Raw genomic sequence first — 20,746 nt, forward strand, 5'->3', positions numbered from 1 at the left:
ATGTGCACAGTAAATGGCTCGACTCCGGAAACAGCTCCGCTATAGGGGCAAAGAGACCTCCCTCACAATCGCTGACGATGGCCGATGGCTGAACACTTGGGCCGATGTAATTTCTCAACTTCTCCAACACCCAACGGTAACTCGCAACCGTCTCATCCTTCATAACTGCATAACCAATCAAAAAGTTCTGGTTCGTTGGAGTCATCCCAACCATCTCAACCAGTGGAAACTTATACTTGTTTGTCTTGTACGTTGAATCGATCAGAATCACAGATGGCCAAGACGAAATCATATCAGCACAATCAGGATGCACAAGGAACAAATGAGTCACCTCCGATGTGTCTTCATCAGATTCAAACCAGTACAGGTAACCACGTGCTTGTGCCTGGTGTAGAAGCTGCTGTATAGGGTTCCTTCCCTCTGACCGTTCAAACCTCAATTTATGTCTGACGTTGTAGATGTGTCTTCGGTTTGGCTGGTCTTCAGGAAATTTCTCCAACACAGATGCTAATATTTTAGCAGGCTTCACTTGAGCATCACTCATTTCTTTTACAATTAGTTTCGCAGCAGGACTTAGGCCACTTAACTGTCGATGACCCACTTCATATGCGATCATCTCATGGTTGTGATACCCCCATTTACCGTAACTCTTCACTTCCCAACCGTCACCCCTTTGCTGTTGTCGAACCTTTACTCTGAACTGACACCCACAACCTTTCCGCTTTGTATCAAACCGAATCGCTTGACTGAAATCTCGTTCCTCCCTTTTGCGATAACGGTCGCATCTCAAAATGCGATCCATTCTACCATCCCGTTGAGATTTATGAGTTGCTACTACTAAACAAAAACCTGATCTAATTGCAACCTGTTTCGCCCAATCAACCGCTTGTTGAGCATCTTCGAACAGACCATCGTGTACAAAAATCCCACTATAATCATTTCCGTCTCCACCATAATCCTGCAACAATAACATATAAATATAATCACATAAGAGTAGATTAAATTAATACATTTGACACAACATTAGCACAAAAGCAAAAACAATAATAAATTATAAACAACAAACAAAGAAATAAACAAAAAGTATTCAAAAAAAAAAAAAACAAAACACAAAAATAAAAAACATAAACAAAACTTTAGATTAAATAAATAAAAATAAACCAAAAAAAAAAAAACAAAAAAAAAACATAAAACGAAAAAAATTGTAAAAAAAAAAAATAAAAAATAAATAAATTAAAAACAAAAACAAATTAAAACAATTAAAAACAAAACAAAAAAAAAAAGAAAAAAATTGTAACACAAAAAAAAAAAAATAAACAAATTTTAAATTAAATTAAAAAAAAAAAAATAAAAAATAGTGGTGGCGCCTAGCCAGGACGCCGCCACCGTGGCGGTCGCGTCTAGCCAGGACGCCTCCACCGTGGCGGTGGCGCCTGGCCAGGACGCCGCCACCGTGGCGGCGGCGTCTTGGCCAGACGCCACGGCCAGGGTGGCGGCGTCCTGGCCAGGCGCCAGAGTTACGGTGGCGGCGTCCTGGCTAGGCGCCACCACTACGGTCACGGCGTCCCGGCAGGACGCCAGCCGCCAATTCGTGGTTTTAGATGGCTTCGTACCTCCTTTTCCGGCGTCAACGGCGTCTCTCCGGTGCATCTACCCGACGTTGAGGGCTCTTCGGTTTCACTCGGCGATCCAGTCCTGCTCCACATTTTTTATGAGTGAAAAATTTTATTTTCGGTAAAAATTAAAACAAGGGCAATAATGTCAACATTTTTAAAAAATGTGGGCTTTATGTAGAAAAACGCGGGCGATGTTTAACAAATCCCCTAGTAAAACCACATCATGTTAAAGATTACTGTGAAACCAAAGGAGAGCTTTGTAAATATCACTTCGTATAATTAGTTTATTACAAGATTGAATTATCTTATGCAATTATTTTAAACTTTGTTGTTTTACAAAAACACTTTTTATTTCTATTTTTTTGGCTACATAATTATAGGTTAGCAGGAGCATCATTAGTAACGCCAGTTGTGAAGTAGTGGTGGTCAAGTTTGCCGGCTAATTCAACTAGAGAAGCATATTACATGCAACTTCCACAAGATCAATGGTCACTCAGAGTAGCACATTATGTACCATGGCTAACTTACTGGTGGCAGACACAAAATTGGTTCGCACCATCAAGCGTTGTTGCCCACAGTCGTGATATATTGTCTCGCCAAGACAAAGAATTAATGGCCAAATTTGAGAAACCAGAAAACACGGTAATAAATTTTCTAAATTTATTATATCATGCATGTAACCAACCCCATCTTTATGAAAAATTACCGTGTATGACAACTAATCTAATATATAATAATGTTAATCAAATGTTGTAGTTTTCGTGTGCACCTATATGCCATTTAATTTGAGGGCGCACCCATTATTTATGGTGAAAAACGTTTTGTTTCTCACAGTGGCAGTTTCGTAAATATAATGTACAACTTTAGTCACGGTGATACATTTTATTTACGAAATGGATGATAAAATTGTACCACTTTAGTCACGGTAGCACATTTTATTTACGAAACTGCCACTGTGAAAAACAAAAACGTTTTTTTACAGTGAGTAAGAGAGATTTACTGATTTAATTTTGTTAATAAAATGCCATTTAATTTGCATTTCATGTGGTGGTTGATTAGGTTCCCGTGAGACAACAAGGAGTGCACGAAAGCATCCACCGTGACATGATTGTTGGGTTCGGAAAATGGGTGTTCGATCCTATACAATTGACGAATCCATTTCCCAACAACGAGGGAACCGTTCACCTTTGGCAAGGTGATGAAGATATGTTGGTGCCTGTGACGCTACAACGGTACATAGCTCAAAGGCTGCCTTGGGTTCACTACCATGAGCTCCATGGTGCTGGACATATGTTTCCTTATGCTAAGGGATTGAGTGATGCAATTATCAAATCTCAATTATTTGGTGAAAAGTAGTAGTCAATAAGAGGGGGAAAATCATCAGAGGGTTATTGTTTTATTTTGTAGGAACTTCATAAAATAATATTTTTAAGGTTTTCTACCAAATATTTTACATGTGTCGATTTAAGGTTTTCTATCATGAGACTAGTGTTCAAAGAATTCATGATGAGTATTATATTCGAAAACAATGATGGTTGTAAAAACAAGAATTCTGCCTTGCGAATCAATGAATTTGCAGGCAAAAGAGGGAACGTAAGGTGACCCAAAAGGCAAAGTACTCGTAGTATATTTTGTTTTTGAAGGAAATTGATTGTTCTCTTCACTTTATATTTATTGAATTACAAATAATTTTTCTCATAATGAAATTGTTTTTACAGAAAATAAATTATTATTGTTGAAATTAACTTATTTTTACCTAATCATAAATAAATTAACTTGCTATTTTATTTGTTTTTTTAGTTACTAACATGACTATTTTTTTTATTTTTTTTTATTGGACATACTTATTTTTGTTGAACCTAAAATAATTTTACTTCACTACTAGAAAACAACCTATTTTCGACATGACTTATTTTTGTTGAACCTAACTTAATTTTACTTCACTACTAGAAAACAACTTATTTTCGACGGAAAAATTCCATCGAAAACACCCTGAATTTCGTCGAAAATCAGGGTTTCGACATAATTTCCGTTGAAAAGGGTTGTCGGAAACGGTTTTGTAGGGAAAATGACCTTTCGACGGAAGAGGATTTCCAGCACCAGAAAGTTCGTTGGAAATTTTCGACGGATACTGTCAATAAAAAAAACAGCCCCACCACCACCCATAACCGAAACCACCCCAACCAAATTCCCACCACAACCAAAACCACCACCACTGACAACGCACAACCCACAACTGAAACCACCCCAACCAAACCCCACCCCCACTAAACCGAAACCACCACCGACCACCACAACCGAAACCCAAACCCATCATTAACTATTTTCAAAATTTATAAAAATAAATACTAGATCTGGATTTTGTTAATCCGTTACGTTGTTGTTGTACGTTATTGTCTCGGTTGTGTTGTGGTTGTTGTTGAGGCTGTGTTATTGTAGTTGTTGCACCGGTATTGTTGTTGTTGCGCCGGTGTTGTGGGCAGTGGTGGTTTGAGATCGGAGGGGAAAGAAGAAAGATGCGGTGGTGGTGGTGGTTTAAGATCGAAGGGGAAGGAAGGATCGGAGAAGAAGGTTGTGAGGAAAGGAGAAAGAGTTAGGCCGAGGAGAGAGAAAGAGCAGGGGAGAGATAGAGTGGGAGGGGAAAGAAAAACGGCCGAGGGAGAGAGAATGGGAAAGGGTAGGGTTTAAGTAGTCAGGGCTTGAATTTTTTATAAAAATAAATTCCGACGGACGTAAAATCCATGTGAAACTTAAATTTCTGACAGAATATTCCGTCAAAAAGTACATAATTTCCGACGCATTTATATTCCGTCGGAAATTTCCGACGGAATTAAAATCTGTCGAAAAAAGCTTTTTCGACGGGAATACGTGTCCGTCAGAACCTTTTCCTCGGAAAGCAGCCTATTTCTAGTAGTGCTTTATACAAATTCTTATTTATTTTTACAGAATATTATAAATTTAAGGTGAGCAAAACATGACCTATGTTAATGACCTTCGATTGAATGACCATCACAAATATTTATAGTTAACGATGAATGTTGAAAGAAATGGATAGAATATTGTAGAACTCCCTTTATCATTCATGTAGCAGTTGCATCCGAGTTCAAGAATTCTCTAGAACTTTAAAACAAAACCAAAAAAAAAAAGCATGAGCAAGTAATAACTAAACCTGGGCACGGGCCGGGTTGGCCCGGGTGCCGCCCGGCACGGCCCGCCGTTCGGCGCAGCCCGGCACGGCCCGAAGTCAAGCACGGCACGGCACGAAGTTCAACTTCCGTGCCACGGGCCGTGCCACGGACACGGTTGAGAATTCCCAGGCACGGCCCGGCACGAGCACGGGCATGGCCCGCCGTGCTGGCCCGCAGGCACGGCCCGCAGGCCAACGGCTATAAAACGGCTAGTTTTTTGCCAAAAATTCTATAAATACTCACCTCCATTTCATTCCCAAATCACAAAATCACAATCTCTCCTTCTTATCTCTTATATTCTCTAAATCTCTAATAATCCTTATTTTCTTAAATTCTCTAATTATTCTCTTAAATTCTCTAATTATTTTCCTAATATCGGAAAAAATTAAAAAGTTCGTAATCGTAATTAGTGGAGCGTTGAAGCACAGTTGTAAGATCTAAACTAATCTTAAATTTATTATTGTTTTATTGTTATTATTAGAATAATCTTGTTTAATTATTATTGTTGTTAATTGTTATTGTTGTTGTTATAATTGTTGTTATTAATTATTATTATTGTTACAATTGTTGTTATTATTTATTTTTGTTGTTATTGTTATTGTTATAGTTGTTGTTATTAATTAATATTATTGATATTTTTATTGTTAAAATTGTTGTTATTAATTATTATTATTATAGTTAACCACTTTTTATTAAAAAATTAATTGTTAATTATGGCATCGAACAACCCATCATCTAGGTCTAGGGGGAAAGGCCGACTTATCCGTAGTAGTAGTTCTAGGGAACCACCAAATACAACGAGCCCCCAAATTACGAGTCAAACCAATAACCCCATTTACTTCCCCCCGGGCTATGAGCCATATAATACGTCGGGATTTCCAGCACCACCACTAAACCAATTTCCACTACCACCATACCAATTTCCACCTAATTATATCGGTAATCAACAAAACTATTGTTCTAGCCAAGGTAGCCAAGAAAGTACCCGAATTCCCTCCGGTTCTACCCCTTCTACTGCCACTCCCACCACTAACCATAACACACATCATGAATGGTTAACCGAAACTGAGATGCTACTTTTGAAAAACCGAAGGAGTGAGGTATGGCGTTATTTTGTCCTAAGTAAAGATGGTGAAGAATGGGCAAAATGTAAAACATGTAATAGTGTATTCACGGCAGTTACCAAAAACGGGACGGGACACTTATCTAGACACATGAAAGCTTGTGCAAAACCAGCTAGTGATCCAACCCAGCCCAAAATTTCCCAATTCCATCCATACGGCTTTACATACAACTATGAGAGGGATAGGGATGAACTAGGAAAAATGATAGTACACGCCGAACAACCTTTTCTTTTCTCGGAATGTGACGCATTCAATACCTACATTAACAAAGCACTACAACCCCAACATAAAAGAATCTCTAGGAAAACCGTTCGTTCCGCCGCAATGAAAAATTTCCTAGAGTACAAAGTCCGGTTACAAGCCGAATTGAGTAACCTTAACTGTAGAGTATCTTTAACAGCCGATTCTTGGGATAGTGGTTATAAATATCACTATTTATGTGTGACTTGCCATTGGGTAGATGATCAATGGATGTTACAAAAAATAAATAATACATTTCAAAATGCTGGAATACCCACACACCGGCATTAACATTGCTCACCATTTAATGCAAGCAATAGACGAATACAACCTTCGAGATAAAATGATGTCTATGACTTTTGATAATGCAACCTCTATGACATACACAGCTAATCTTATCAAACAAAACTTAACCGATGTACTATTAGACGGTGAAGCTCTTCATACTAGATGTGTTTGCCATGTACTTAACTTATGTGTACAGGATGGAGTTCGGGCAATTGGCCCATACTACAACAAAATCAGAGATGCTATTATGTCTATTAATAGCTCTAACATGAGATACCAAGAATGGAAGAGTTTTCTAAAACAACAAAAGATAAGGGTAATAAAAATTAGAACCGATTGCCCAACTAGGTGGAATTCCACCTATGACATGTTAACAAAGGCAATTGAGTACAAGGGCCCGTTAACATTATTTTACAACCAAAAATTTCCACAAAATGCTTTGTATGATGATGATTGGAAAAACTGTGAAAGATATATGCAATTTTTACAGTTATTATATAACATGACGTATTGTTTTTCTACTGTTTACAATCCTTGTGCTCAAAACTTTCTTTCTAATGCATGCTTACTCGCCCAACTTTTCGCTGATCATCGCGATCAAAGTGATTATGATCAGTATCTTCCAGCAATGGAAAAAAAGTGGCGTAAATATTATAGTGAGATTCCTTTGATTTATATTTTTGCTTCTATATTAGATCCTAGGCAAAAGTATGAAAACACATTTATGTTAGTTGACATTTACTTTCAATGCATGTTTCTTGACGATGATGTAGAAAACTATAAGACTAATGTGAAGGATCAGTTTTTTGCTTTATATAGAGTCTATGAAGCCAAATATGGCACCGTTCCTCGCTCAGGGCCTTCCCAACCATCCAAAAACGTAAGTAAGAAGGCCAAACATTTATTTTCACAAGCTACTAACTTGATTTCAAGGTTTTCAGGTGATTCATCAATCAGGAGAACGCAAAGCGACGTCTCGGAGTTGCAGATGTACCTGAGTTACGACTTCACCAAAGGCATGGACGACGATGAGATAAACAGCCTCGACCTCCTTGCATGGTGGAAACAACAAAGCTCGAAGCATCCAACTTTGGCGGCAATGGCACGAGACATTCTTGCTATCCAAGTTTCCTCCGTCGCCTCCGAACGAGCTTTCAGCGCATCCGGAAGGGTTTTAGACGATAGAAGAACAAGTCTAAAACCCGAAACACTAGAAATGTGCGTGTGTTTCAAAGATTGGTTGGATGCGGAAAATCGCTCACAAGACCGTTCTTACGACCACAACGACAACGAAGAAGGAACCTCCGCTTCCGGTTCGGGTTCGGCTAGTTCCCAATCTATGCAACTAGCCGATGACCTTGAAGGCGAAGGCGAAGACGAAGACGAAGACGAGCAAGAAGAAGGAGAAGAAGAATAGACAATTATTGTATATTGTACGATTTTAAAAATATCAATTTTATCATTTTCCAATTTTTGTTTAATACCATCATTGTATGATTTTTATCATTGTTATCATTGTACAATTTTCTCAACTCAAGTAATAATAATATAAAGTACGCATTATTCACATCCGAAGTCCAATTTGCCTTTTTTCCCCGTTTTGTTACAATTTGTAAATTCATATTAAAATAAAATAAAATTATACCAATTACTAATAAATCATAAACATTAAATTTTAAAGTAATAGTATAAAGTAAATATATAAATATAAATATTGAATATACAAATTATAAAACATAAATATTCAACTTATAATTATAAAATTCATAACTTAATAACTTATAACTTATAAGTTATAAACTTATAAGTTACCTTATAAAACTTATAATTATAATTTTATAACTTATATACATTATAAACTTATTAATTTATAATGTTGTCATTAAAAAAAAAAAAAAAAAAAAAAAATGAAAATTGCACCAGCCCGCAGGCCGGCACGTGGCCGGCACGGCACGAGCCCGCCAGGCACGAGGGTCGTGCCGTGCCGTGGGCTGGCCTGTGAAAATGGCCGGCACGGCACGGCACGAAATCCTGGGCCCGCCGGCACGACCGGCACGGCACGAACCAGCCCGTGGCCCGCCAGGCACGGCCCGCGGCGGCCCGGCACGGCACGGTGCCCAGGATTAGTAATAACTGTGCTTGACTTTTCCATAAGCTTTTTAATATACAATATGTACAAATACTCTACCAAAATAATGGGATAAAAATGTGGGCCATAAACAACAATATTGCAAGTTTTGCAGTGTGAATGCTTTAAATGCGGCTCATCACAAATCTAATATCATATTACTAATAAATAAAGTCGGTCTCGCAGTCAGGCCACGAGACAGCGACACTTAGCATTTCAGTTTTTTGCCAAGTGCCGAGCCACGTAGGCGATAAATAAACAATATTGTGATTAAATTAGATATTAGATTGGATAGATTTAATTTGTTCGGATAAAAAAAGTATAAATAAAATAATTTATAAATTTTTTTAATTTTTTATCATTTTATTGACAATAGAATTTTACTCCTATACGAATAACCACGTAATTATAAATATGGTCATGTATCATTATTTTTTTTTTAAATCTACCATTAATTTACCATTAGAGCTTTTGAATCAGGTATTCTTCATATTTGGTTGTAATATTTTAATGTATGTTTGTGAGTTTGTACGTTAATGAAATTAAAGAAGTAAAATCTACTAAAATTTAATCATAACAGAAACTGTACAATACAAGGGAATATAAAAGTGAATTCAAATCAATGTTAGCAAGGTCTTAACACTTTCATTTACCAACCATATATGAAAAATGGTCCAATTAGGCTTATAATATAATTTGTTGATTTTACGTGTTAAAAAAATAATTACTTTTAACTTTTTTATTATTATTTTTTCGACGCACTTTTCTTTTCGCAAAATTACGCTCCCTCTATTATTTTAGTGTCTCCTTGAAATTTAGCACACATATCATATAGAACTTAGATAAACAATATCTTAAATATATGTTTTTTTTATGTACAAATTCACAAACATTGGTCGTAGTAGACCAAGTAAATATAGTGCAACATAGAAAATAATAATAAACGTGAAAAAAGAATAATAGGTAGTGTTTTTTTACTCTCTTTTTGTATCTAACATTTTAAAAAAACTAATAATACAAAACAAGTCCACAAATAAGTACACTCTTTTAAATAGGTACCCGGGGTAACGCTTGGGGGCACGTACTAGTATATATATAAAGGGGAGTTTTTCCCGAGTTTTTTTTAGAGCCACGTTGGATAAAAAATTTTAACGCACCATGTACGATAATAAATTTTAGTGATATCCAATCAAATAAGAGATTTGTAAATTCTCTTAGAATTAAATAATTCAAGTGCCACATAAGCAAAATGAGATTTTAAAGTTTAAAATTAATTAAATATAATATATTATCTTTTGAGATTAACACTTTAATCTAAATGTATAATAAATGAGAAGAAATTCACAATTTATTTTAAAATAAAAATATTAAATAATATATTACGTACAACAAATAAAAAAACAATTTTATCACATAAATACAAACAATTTTATCCTCTATATGTTTTTACTTGGCATAAACTCTTATGTGAGTTTGACATATGACAAATTGACCCATCTTTCAATACATAAATCATAAATGGCAGTATTATTGATAGTCAAGTACAAATTTTTAATTTTATTTCAAAAAAAAAAAACAAATTCTATATAAAAAATAATACAGTACTACGTTATTCATTTTAAAGAATTAGACAATTAGCAATGATATTTATGTACTATACTTTCTATTCATGATTTTTTTAATTTTTTTTAATAGCTACTTTAATAAAAAAAAAATAAGATTAAACTATTTTACATTGTTATTAGTATCTACTATAATTTAAATTTAGAAAATAAACTTTAATTCAACCCTTTAAAAGAAAATTGTCAAGATCCGCTACTGGGTGGGTTAGTGGGGTTCGTTTCTTCGTAAAAGTTGAAATGTTGACTAATAAAAGAATTTGAGTGAATAGAAATAGGGGCTACACTTCTAGGGAATTTCACCTTAGATAATTGATTATCCTATTCATATAATTTGATTTTGGAAGAACAATAAGTAAAACTAATAAAAATGTCCCAAATATAATACTATCCTGAATTTGATTATCATTTTTTATAATCAGTAGTCCTATGCCCCTATTCTATGGTGAGCATCGCAATTCGCAAAGTAAGAAGAATGTAGAGCAACAAGCTTACAAGCCTAGTATTGTTACATATTTTGGTTGAACAAAGCTACTAGTGTTACAATTTGACATCTATAGTCAAAGTTGGATTAATTTGGTAAGATATAAAAAATTAAATAGAAAGTATAAAGTGGATAAGCGAATGGGTTATATTAGTGACATTCATTTTAAAAAAATAAAAATTAAAAGTAACTAATCAAAATAGCAATAAGCCAATAAGTTTGTCGTGAATATTATATTCCGTGTATACGAGTTTAAATCTTATTTAAACAATACCTATTTTCATAATGAACCATAAAGTGTACAAGTGCATTAGGTTTATGGCCCAATAAAAATGTTTTGTTGAATAATTCTAAATGATCCAACTTTGAAATTGGATCTAGTCTTGGATTGGTAAGCTGTACTTAGTGTAGGCCTATCAGGCAGCCATACCATCATTTGAGGCCTCTAGCTCAACTTAAAATAATGTGTATGTCCAAATATCACTAAATTAGACCGTATTAATCGGACTTAAAATAAAATGTATGGTATAGAAAATAAAGCCAAAGAAATGGAGCTAGGTGTAGATATCCTTGAATTCACCAAAAACTCCATTCCCATTGCTCCATTAGGGATGACAATGGGTTTGGGACCCTACCAAGAACTTGTTAGAACCTACTCTAAAATACAGGTATGAGTCTTATTTTTTTAGATTCAATGAGGTATGGATAGGGCATGGATCTAGGCTGTATCGGATAGGGTAAGAGTCGAGTATAATGTTTTTAAACCCAAACTCTACCCACATATCCTTAAGACCGATACGTACTTTACCCAGGCTTGTATATAGACCTACACAATATATTAACTTATAAAAAAATTCAAAATCAAATAGAAAAAAAAAAGGTCTTAAGGATGTTGATTTTATAAGATATTAATGATGAAATCGAGTATGATACGAAAAATGCTATAAATAGAAGAATATTAACTTTGTAGTTGTGCAATTAATTTTACAAGACTTTAAATTGTAATTTGTTTATTTATTTATTTTGATCCAAATGGGTTACATAAACCAGGAAGAAAGAAGAAAAACAGAAGCGCAAAAAAAAAAAAAAAAAAAAAAAACCCTAAGCAGCTATTTAAGGAGGAATTAGACGAGGCATTGCCACGCCCCTAATATCCTCTCCTAAGATACGACTAAGCTCCGTCGAAGCATTATTAAAGAATACTAATTGAGAGTCCTGAATGACCCCGCGGTTGGCCGACCCATTCGCCGCCCTGTTTCCTTCTCAAAATACATGTATAACCTTAACCTCCCATTGTTCATCATTTAACATCTTTTGGCAGAACTTGATGTCTTGCACACATTCTCCTCGCATTACATCTTGTCTCTGCTTGAACGCAAGCTGCATTATCCATTTGAATCTCTAGCTTATCGATTTGTGTGTTTTGAGCTAATTCAAAACCTCTAGTAAGAGCAAGTACCTTTGCTCTAAAAGCAGAGCAATAACCAAAATTAGACGCAAATGTCGTAACCAGACTACTAGTGTAATCTCTAATGATTGCTCCACCACATGTCGGGCCTGGATTTCCTTTGCCCGTGTAATCTTTAAATTGTAATGTGTTTATAGATAATACTAATTTGTTTATATATCATTCTAATATATTTTTTATTATATTGTTTTACGACGTGTCTAATTAATCGGTCATGTCCTTATGTATTAGGTTTTTTTTTTTGTTTTTGTTTTTGTTTTTTATTTTTTATTTTTTTTTTTTTTTTGCATATCGTATGATAAAAAATAGATAGTTAAACTTTGGGAAAGTTAGCGAAGGACACATATTGGACAATACCAAGACTGTGCAAGGGTCTTAAAATTTTAGACTTTAAAGGTTCAAATAGGATATGGGTATGAATTGAAAATTTCTGGTCCGTACCAGGTATTACTAGATCCTATCCATTGCCAACCCTAATTCCCATAGTTCAAGTCCTTGTCTAGCACACTGCACCAAAACACAATTACACCATATACAGCTTCAAATGATGACTATTTGTAGAGATTCAAGTTGGATCAACCTAAAGAGATTGAACCAAAGCTCACTACTCCTGAATGAGCCACCAAGCAGAAATTTCCATTGAACCAGAAGGACGAAGATAAGCAAGGAGGGCAACACAATCTTTATAAACCTAGATTTTCAGGAAGCTTTTACGGATAGCAAACTTCAAACCCCAAACACATACCTGAAGCTCGGACTGCAACGCTGAACTTGCCATAAAAGCTTGACATCTACCTCCTAGTAACTCAGAAGAATGAAGATCACGAACTATCTTGCCTGCTTCAACCCTAAAAGTAGAACAATCCCAAGCCCTCTTTGTAATCAAACAGACGGTTGGAGAAACATAAGGTAACCCCCGTAGACATAGCCACTAGACATCCTCCCTATCCTCCAAACAAACCAAACAAGAAGACTACAAAGACCTCTTCCAATCTAGAGCTTGTACACTACTAGAAATAGGTCAAATTCCGACGGACAGTTTTCGACGACATGTATTTCCGTCGGAAAAATGAAAAATTCCGAAGGATTTTCTATTCCGTAGGATATTTCCAATGGAATATATATCCGTAGGAATTATAGGCTTTCCACGGAATATTCCGTCGGAACATTAAACTTCCAACGTAAATAAAATCTTTCAGAACTTTCCGACGAAAATTTCCGTCGAAACATCAAACTTCCTACGGTAATAAAATCCGTAGGAATTTTCCTACGGAATATTCCGTCGAAACATTAAATTTCTAACAGAATTTAATGCCTATTCAGACAAAATTTAATGCCTATTCAGACGGAATTTAGGCTTTTTTAAAAAAAATAAAACGAAAAAAATCCAAACAAAACCTACCTTTAAAAGCACGGATCTTCCCCTACCCTTCACTAGTAGAAAATATGAAATAGGAACCGCACTTTTCGCACCGGTTCTTGAAAACCGGTGGGAAAAGAAATGGGCGGGATTGGGAAAAAGACTTTTCGCACCGGTTCTAACCAAACCGGTGAGAAAAGTATTATTTTCACACCGGTTTTAACAAAACCGGTGGGAAAAGTGTGTAATTCACACTGGTTCATTTCAAACCGGTGCGAAAACTATTATAAAAAAAAAACACTTATATTCTTCCTTCTTTCTCTTTCAATTCCTCGATCTTTCCTCCTCTCTCGTCTGCGCTGCCTCTCTCTCCTCTCTCTCTCCTCCATTAAATCTCTCTGTACTGCTTCATATGTTTCTCGCTATACTTCTTCCTCTCTCCCTCCTCCATTTAAGTGTTTCTCGCTGTACTCCTTCCTCTCTCTCTCCTCCATTTAAGCGTACTCGAAATTCTCCATTGAAGGGGCTTCTAAGCTTTCTCTCCTCCATTGAAGCAGTCTCTAAGGTTAGATGCTTCTTTTTCTTTAATCATCTAATATTAATTTTGACAATCTAGTGTTAATCGTGTATTTAATTGTTAGTATATCTCAATTTAGGGTTATTCAAAGTTGGGGGGTTTGAACCGGTGCGGATTACATGTTTTTGCCTAGTGCTTTCATTTCTATTTTCTCTCTCCTCTCGTCCGCTTCTCTTCTCCTTCTCTCTCTTCTCCTCTCCTCTTTCCTCTTCTCTTTTCTTCTATCTTCTTTCCCTTCTATCTCTTCTGTTTTTCTTTTTTTCATCAACCACAACCTCTGTCATCAACAAAACCCCCTAACCACAACCTCCATCATCAACAACAAACAAAAATCGAGTCAAAATCCTAGAAAATTCGAGCCATCAACAACATGTTTGTTCGTCAAAGGAATTTTTTTTCGTTTTTATTGTTTTTCGATTTGTATTCGATCTATTTTTTTATTTATTAATTTGCATAGATCTGGTTTTTTTTTTCAATGTAATATTTGTTCCAATTTGTATTCGTTTGACTGCTCCAATTTGTATAGAATGCGATTTTTTTTCAATTTATTTTTCGGATTTGTATTTTTTTTCAATATTAATTCGTTTTTTTTTTAATATTTTCTGTCTTGGTTAGGGTGGGGTAGGGTGGTTCTGTGGTGTAGGTTAGGGTTGGGTAGGGTGGTTCTGGGTATAGGTTAGGGTGGGTCAAGGTTAGGGTTGAGGTGTTGGGTCTAGGTTAGTGGGGGGGGTTGGTGAGTCTGGGTTAGTGGTGGGGTGGTGGGTTAGGGGTGGGGGGGTTAGGGTGGGTCTGGGGTTAGGGGTGGATCTTGGGTCTGGGTTGGGATGGTGAAAGGGTGGGGTGGTGATGGTTGGTGGTCTGGGTTAGGATGGCTAGGGGTGGGTCTGGGGTCTGTCTGGGTTAGGGTGGGTCTTGGCAAGTGTGGGGTGGTGGTGGTTGGTGGTCTGAGGTGGTAACAGTTGTGCCGGTGGTGGCGCGGTTTGTTTTTTTATTATTTTTGCAACAGATTTCGACGGAAATTCCATCTGAATATTTCGGCAGATTTGTATTCCGTCGGACTTTCCGGTGGCCAGAAAACCAATTCTAACAAAAAGCTTCCGTCGAGAATCACTATTCCGAAAGAATTTTCCTCGGATAAGGTCGTTTTTCCTACAAAAGTGCTTACGACCACCAGTTCCGACAGAATTTTCGTCGGAACAGTGATTTCCGACGGATTTAAGGGGTATTCTGACGGAATTTTGCTGTCGGAATGGACCTGTTTTCTAGTAGTGGCATACTACGAGGAAACCACTCTTCTGTTAAACCAATGATTGTCTCACAAGACCAAACAGCTTTCCTAAACCTTAGTTAATTACGAGAAATCCGAATCGCCTAGAGAAGAGCAACTAATGAAGTAATACCTTTCCAATATCTCAACGACACAAAATGAGAAGTTGTACTCGAGAACCAAACACTAAATGGAGGAAACTACATAAGATCCCAATGAATGGCCAACGGTCCTGACAACCAAAGATTGTAGATAGTAGGACAATCTCAGAATGTATAAGACACAGATTCCACATCCACTTAATAAAGGCACAAACTAAATCAATTGTGAGGCCTCGAGAATGAAGAATAACCGCTATAGGAATAGCGTTATGTAGCAATAATTTCCAACCTAAGATTTTGCACCTGTGAAGAATTGGTAAAGCCCAAAACTTCCTCCACCATGTTGGAGTGATTTGAGATTGAATACTAGACATGACCCTGAGCTCACAAAGAAATGCAAAAGAATATTTTTTTGAATAAACACCATCGTTAGTGAACTACTAGTAAACAAAATCATCCATTAAACGCACTGGCCGATGTAACAATAGAATTCTAGCAGCAGAGCTAGAATAAAAAAAAACCCGTAAATAATAGTAGCATCACATGCGTAAGAACGCGAATCAAGTAAGAAGACAGAAAAGTCGATCAAACCGACTTGGACGGAAGATCCTTAAACTATGCCGGTTCCCCTAGAACCCAAGAATTCTCCAAAATACAAATTTGAGAACCCCAAGATGGACAAGAAGTCAAGATCGAATCAATAGAACGAAGGGCCGGATACTTTGCAAATATTAGTCGGGAAACTAACGACTAAGGGCACTATATATGCCGCCAACTCTACTTAGCTAACAATGAAGAGTTAAAAGGGGTCATGTTGCGAATTCTCAATCCTCCTAAACCCTTCAGAAGATGGAGTAACTAACGACAAATTACAAAGAGCCAACCCTCGACTAGAAGAAAAAGACTTCCACCAAAACCTGGCTAACAAATTATCCATTCTAGAACATATACAACTAGGAATTTTAAAAGCAGACAAGATGTGATTAAAGGAGGCAATGAGCACTGAGTTAATAATAACAAGCTTGGCCGCCGGCGAAAGTTGCATAGCTGCAAAGACCTTTAGCTGTTTCGCCACCTTATCCAAGAGGAGCCCAAACTCAGAGCATTTACTACGGCCCAGATCATTAGGAAGCCCCAAATAAGAGCCCTATCTAGATTCAAACCACATTTTTAGACAACCAGACAGATAAGCTCGATAAATCTCAGACAAATTTGGGGTAAACTTGACAAACGACTTTTGCATATTAAGAATCTGACCTGAAATATCACAAAATGCAGAAAGCACATTCAACTCATGTTCACACGCAGGAGGAGAAACCTGGACGAATAGCAAGGAGTCAAACGCAAAGAACAGGTGTGAAATGGAAGAAGCCCCCCTAGGAATTTTAATACTCTAATTAAGGCCTTCAGATTCTGCCTTACGAAGCATTGTCGAAGAACCTCTATGCATAAAACAAACAGGTAGGGAAAGAGATCGAGGATCTCCCTAACGTAGACTATGCTGAGGAGGAAAACCTTCTGTAGATGAACCATTAACCAACACTTGATAAAAGGTCGTAGAAACACACTGCATAATCAGATGAACCCCAATATGCCGGAGGATACCCAAAAACTTGAAGAACTCGATCGAGGAAATCTCACTCAACTATGTCATAAGATTTATTCATATCTAGCTTCAGAGCCGCATAGAAAAGTTTTCTAGCCTTGAACGCATTCATAAATGAAAGGATCTCGTGTGCCATCAGGTAATTATCATACATTAACCTACTAGGGACAAATGCATTTAGGAAATCCAAAACTATATCTAGCAGAATCCAAAGCAGACGACGAGAAAAGACACTTAGCTATGCATTTATAAATGACATTACATAGTCTTATCGGCCTAAATTGAGAAACAAGTTCAGGGTGATCAACTTGAGGAAGCAAAACTAAGAACGTTTGATTCTAGTCCTTAAGAAAATAGCCATGGAAAAAAAGAACTGAAGAGCGAGCATTCACAACATGATCACCCACCTTAGTCCAATAGGTCTTAAAAAAGGCCGAAGTATACCATCAGGATTTGGAGACTTACCATCAGCTATACAAAACATCGTCTACCTAATATCATCAACCAAAAAAGGAACTAGCAGGGAATGGCGATGTCTTCCAGACAAAGTAGGGTGGTGAAGGGAATCCCAAGGGAGCTGAGAAACAAAAGGTCAATCTGATTTCCTACTATATAATAACCTGTAAAAATTTAGAGCCAAAGAACGAATGTCCCCCGGCCCGCATCTGAAACTCAGGAACCGTCATTGTCCTTAAGACCATAGCCATAAGCACCATAGAATATAGTGTTCAATTATATTGATGAAATATGTCAAATTACACAAATTTGATGTACCTAAAATCATAGAATATAAACCCCAAATAGCCCAATTTAACACTGTAACAGTAAAACTATGCAATAATCCTACTATATTTCAAATTTTTGTATATCCAAATGTGAAATAAAGATAGAAATATAGAAATAAAAGAAGCCAAAAAGAAAACTCTCCAATCCTTATCAACTCCTATTTCTAAGTCGATGATGATAGTAAAAATCATTTTATCGATCATGTAGAAGACGTAGAGACAAAAATATTTTCCAAGTTCACCAATCAGAGCCGCCATAGCAATTAGCAAGAGAGAATCAACAAAAAGAAAAAGGAGAATTAGATACTTATGAGAGAAAAATGGACGAATAATATCTATATGTTATTTTGAGATAGGAGAGTAATTAGGATTCTTAACTTGAGAGTAACTTGTGTTACATGGAAATTGAAGTATACATATAGTCGAGATAATTATCTATAATATATCTATAAATCTATACTAAAAGCGAAAAATCAATGACAAATGTCATTAGCCTGTAAAAAATTCCCCTCTTTTTCTTAATTTATATTTTGCTTAAGGTAATCAAGAAATACAATTGAAAGGTGGAACATATTAAATAATAACAATATTATTAATTAATATAATAAGAAGTATAAACTAGTCAAGCATATTATGTACAAAATATTATATATATATATATAACATGTCTCTATGTGAGAACTCAATCTTATATGAGAATAAATCACAATCGTTAGATAGCACTAGATCTAACAGCTGAGATTAATCAAATAAACCCCCTACCCCAAAAAAAGCCCACGCATATTTCTCTCTCTAAGATTGAATACCGAGCTTATCTATCCCTCCACAAGCTTTGAAGGTCCATCAATGGCGTCTAAGTCGAAAATCCAAAGGCTAACAATTTCTCTCTCCTCTTGTTCACAGGTACATAATTTCCATCAGTATTTTTCGAATTTCTTACTCTTAATTTGGTATTTGGATTGAGATTTGTTAATCAAAATTGATTGTTCTTAATTTCCATTAGTCTCTGTCATCTCAAATTCCATATTTTGATTAATGGAAATTAAGAACAATCAATTTTGATTAACAAATCTCAATCCAAATACCAAATTAAGAGTAAGAAATTCGAAAAATACTGATGGAAATTATGTACCTGTGAACAAGAGGAGAGAGAAATTGTTAGTTTTAATATTAATTATTTTTCTCATAAAACTAACCTACTAGCCATTAGATCTTGTTCCTTCAATGCCCCAGATTTGTTCTCACATATAAAGTGTTCTCACATAAGGGATGTATTCTCACATGGTCCTATTTCTATACATATATATATTTGAAAATTGTGGCTACTATTTCCTTTACAAAAAATAATAAAATAAATTGTGGCAGTGTGGCCACTATATTACTTTTTAATCTAGATCCTTGATTTTTAAGGAGATCTTATCCATTCAACTTTTTTTTATTATATTTTCATAAATGCTACTTTTAGTATTTAAAAAACATTCCATAGATGATTTCAATACAATTTTAGAAATTGATAATTTTAAGGGGTAATAACATTTATCGGATCTTTTTTTAATTACGTACTATTGGTTTAATTTATTTTTAATTTTATTTGTTACATATAATTAACTTAAATGATATGTTTTTGGTCTATTGGCAAGCCCCTAAATAAGTAATAAAAATAAAGAAATAAAAAAAAATGTATGTGCTCGCGTAGAAATTAAAAGCAGAAAACAGAAAAAAAAATAGCAAAAATAAGAAATTTATAATACTATATACAAAGATGATAAACACTTTAAATATTAAGATTTTGACCTGATGAAATTTAATAAAACATTAACAACATTATAAGACAATTCTTCGTCTTGCTATCATTATTCATTAAATTAATTGATCACCTTTTTGTATATTGTGCCTATTATTAAACTGATTCAATTAAGCTTGAATTATAGAGAAAACTAAAATATATTTGGGATATTTTATTGAATGAAACTCAAAATTATTTATTAGAGAAGTAACATATATTTATCTATATTATCATAAATAACTTTGCCATGTACTAGTTAGTATGGTAACTAAAAATAACTTATAATAATATTAATTAATAAAATTTGGGCACATAAATGTACCTAAGGTACCTGAACATCAAATAACAATTTTATGATTTCAAAATTTTTATCATATATTATACAAACATGTTTGTGAGAGCTTATGTCTCTGATCACTCTCTTAATAGAAACCTTAGTTTCTATTAATCATTGGTGGAGCTATCTTGTTTAACCCACCATTTAATTCATACACGTACAATATATTTATAGCTGTTATTACCAATTTTCTAGATTTTTCAACACCTGTCTCATATTTAGGGGAGAATCTAGCATTTTATATAGGTGAGTTCAAATTAAATCAAAATTAAATAAATTAAATTATAATTATTTTTAAATTAACAAATTACATGACAACATTACTTGAGTTTTCTACTTCATTTAAGATTTTTCTAAACTATACACTAGATTTGCATTATACATCTAAATTTTTCAAGATTAACCCTAATATTAATCGTCCAAATTAACCATTTCGAAAGATCGAAATATTTTAGTTCTTAATGATCAAAATTAAGCTTAAGAAATATAACGTAAATGTCTCGTTTTACCTTCGCTAGTATTTTTATCAAGGATCCAACCTTTCGCCGGTCTTAGTCTACTAATCCCACCTTTCATTATAGCTGATTAATCCCTGCTTTAGGTGGCATCTTATTCTATTAGGCCAACGGCCAATGGCCAACCTGACCAGCGACCAATTCTTTGGGTAATTTTTTTCCACTTTTTTTAACAATACAAAAAGGATTTAAAAAAATCAGCAACCACCATCCACCTTCCCCTAAGCCACAACAAAGTCCCCCATGGTTTCAAGTAG

The 20,746-nt window shown here is 35.3% G+C and overlaps 1 pseudogene; it reads left to right on the forward strand.

The window, feature by feature from the left end:
* LOC110729345 overlaps window positions 1-3,332 on the forward strand; it is a 112,498-nt pseudogene extending 109,166 nt beyond the window's left edge.
* The last annotated feature ends 17,414 nt before the right edge of the window (window positions 3,333-20,746 follow it).

The sequence above is a fragment of the Chenopodium quinoa genome, unplaced genomic scaffold (assembly GCF_001683475.1).
Source record: "Chenopodium quinoa cultivar QQ74 unplaced genomic scaffold, ASM168347v1, whole genome shotgun sequence".
Lineage (NCBI taxonomy): Eukaryota > Viridiplantae > Streptophyta > Magnoliopsida > Caryophyllales > Amaranthaceae > Chenopodium > Chenopodium quinoa.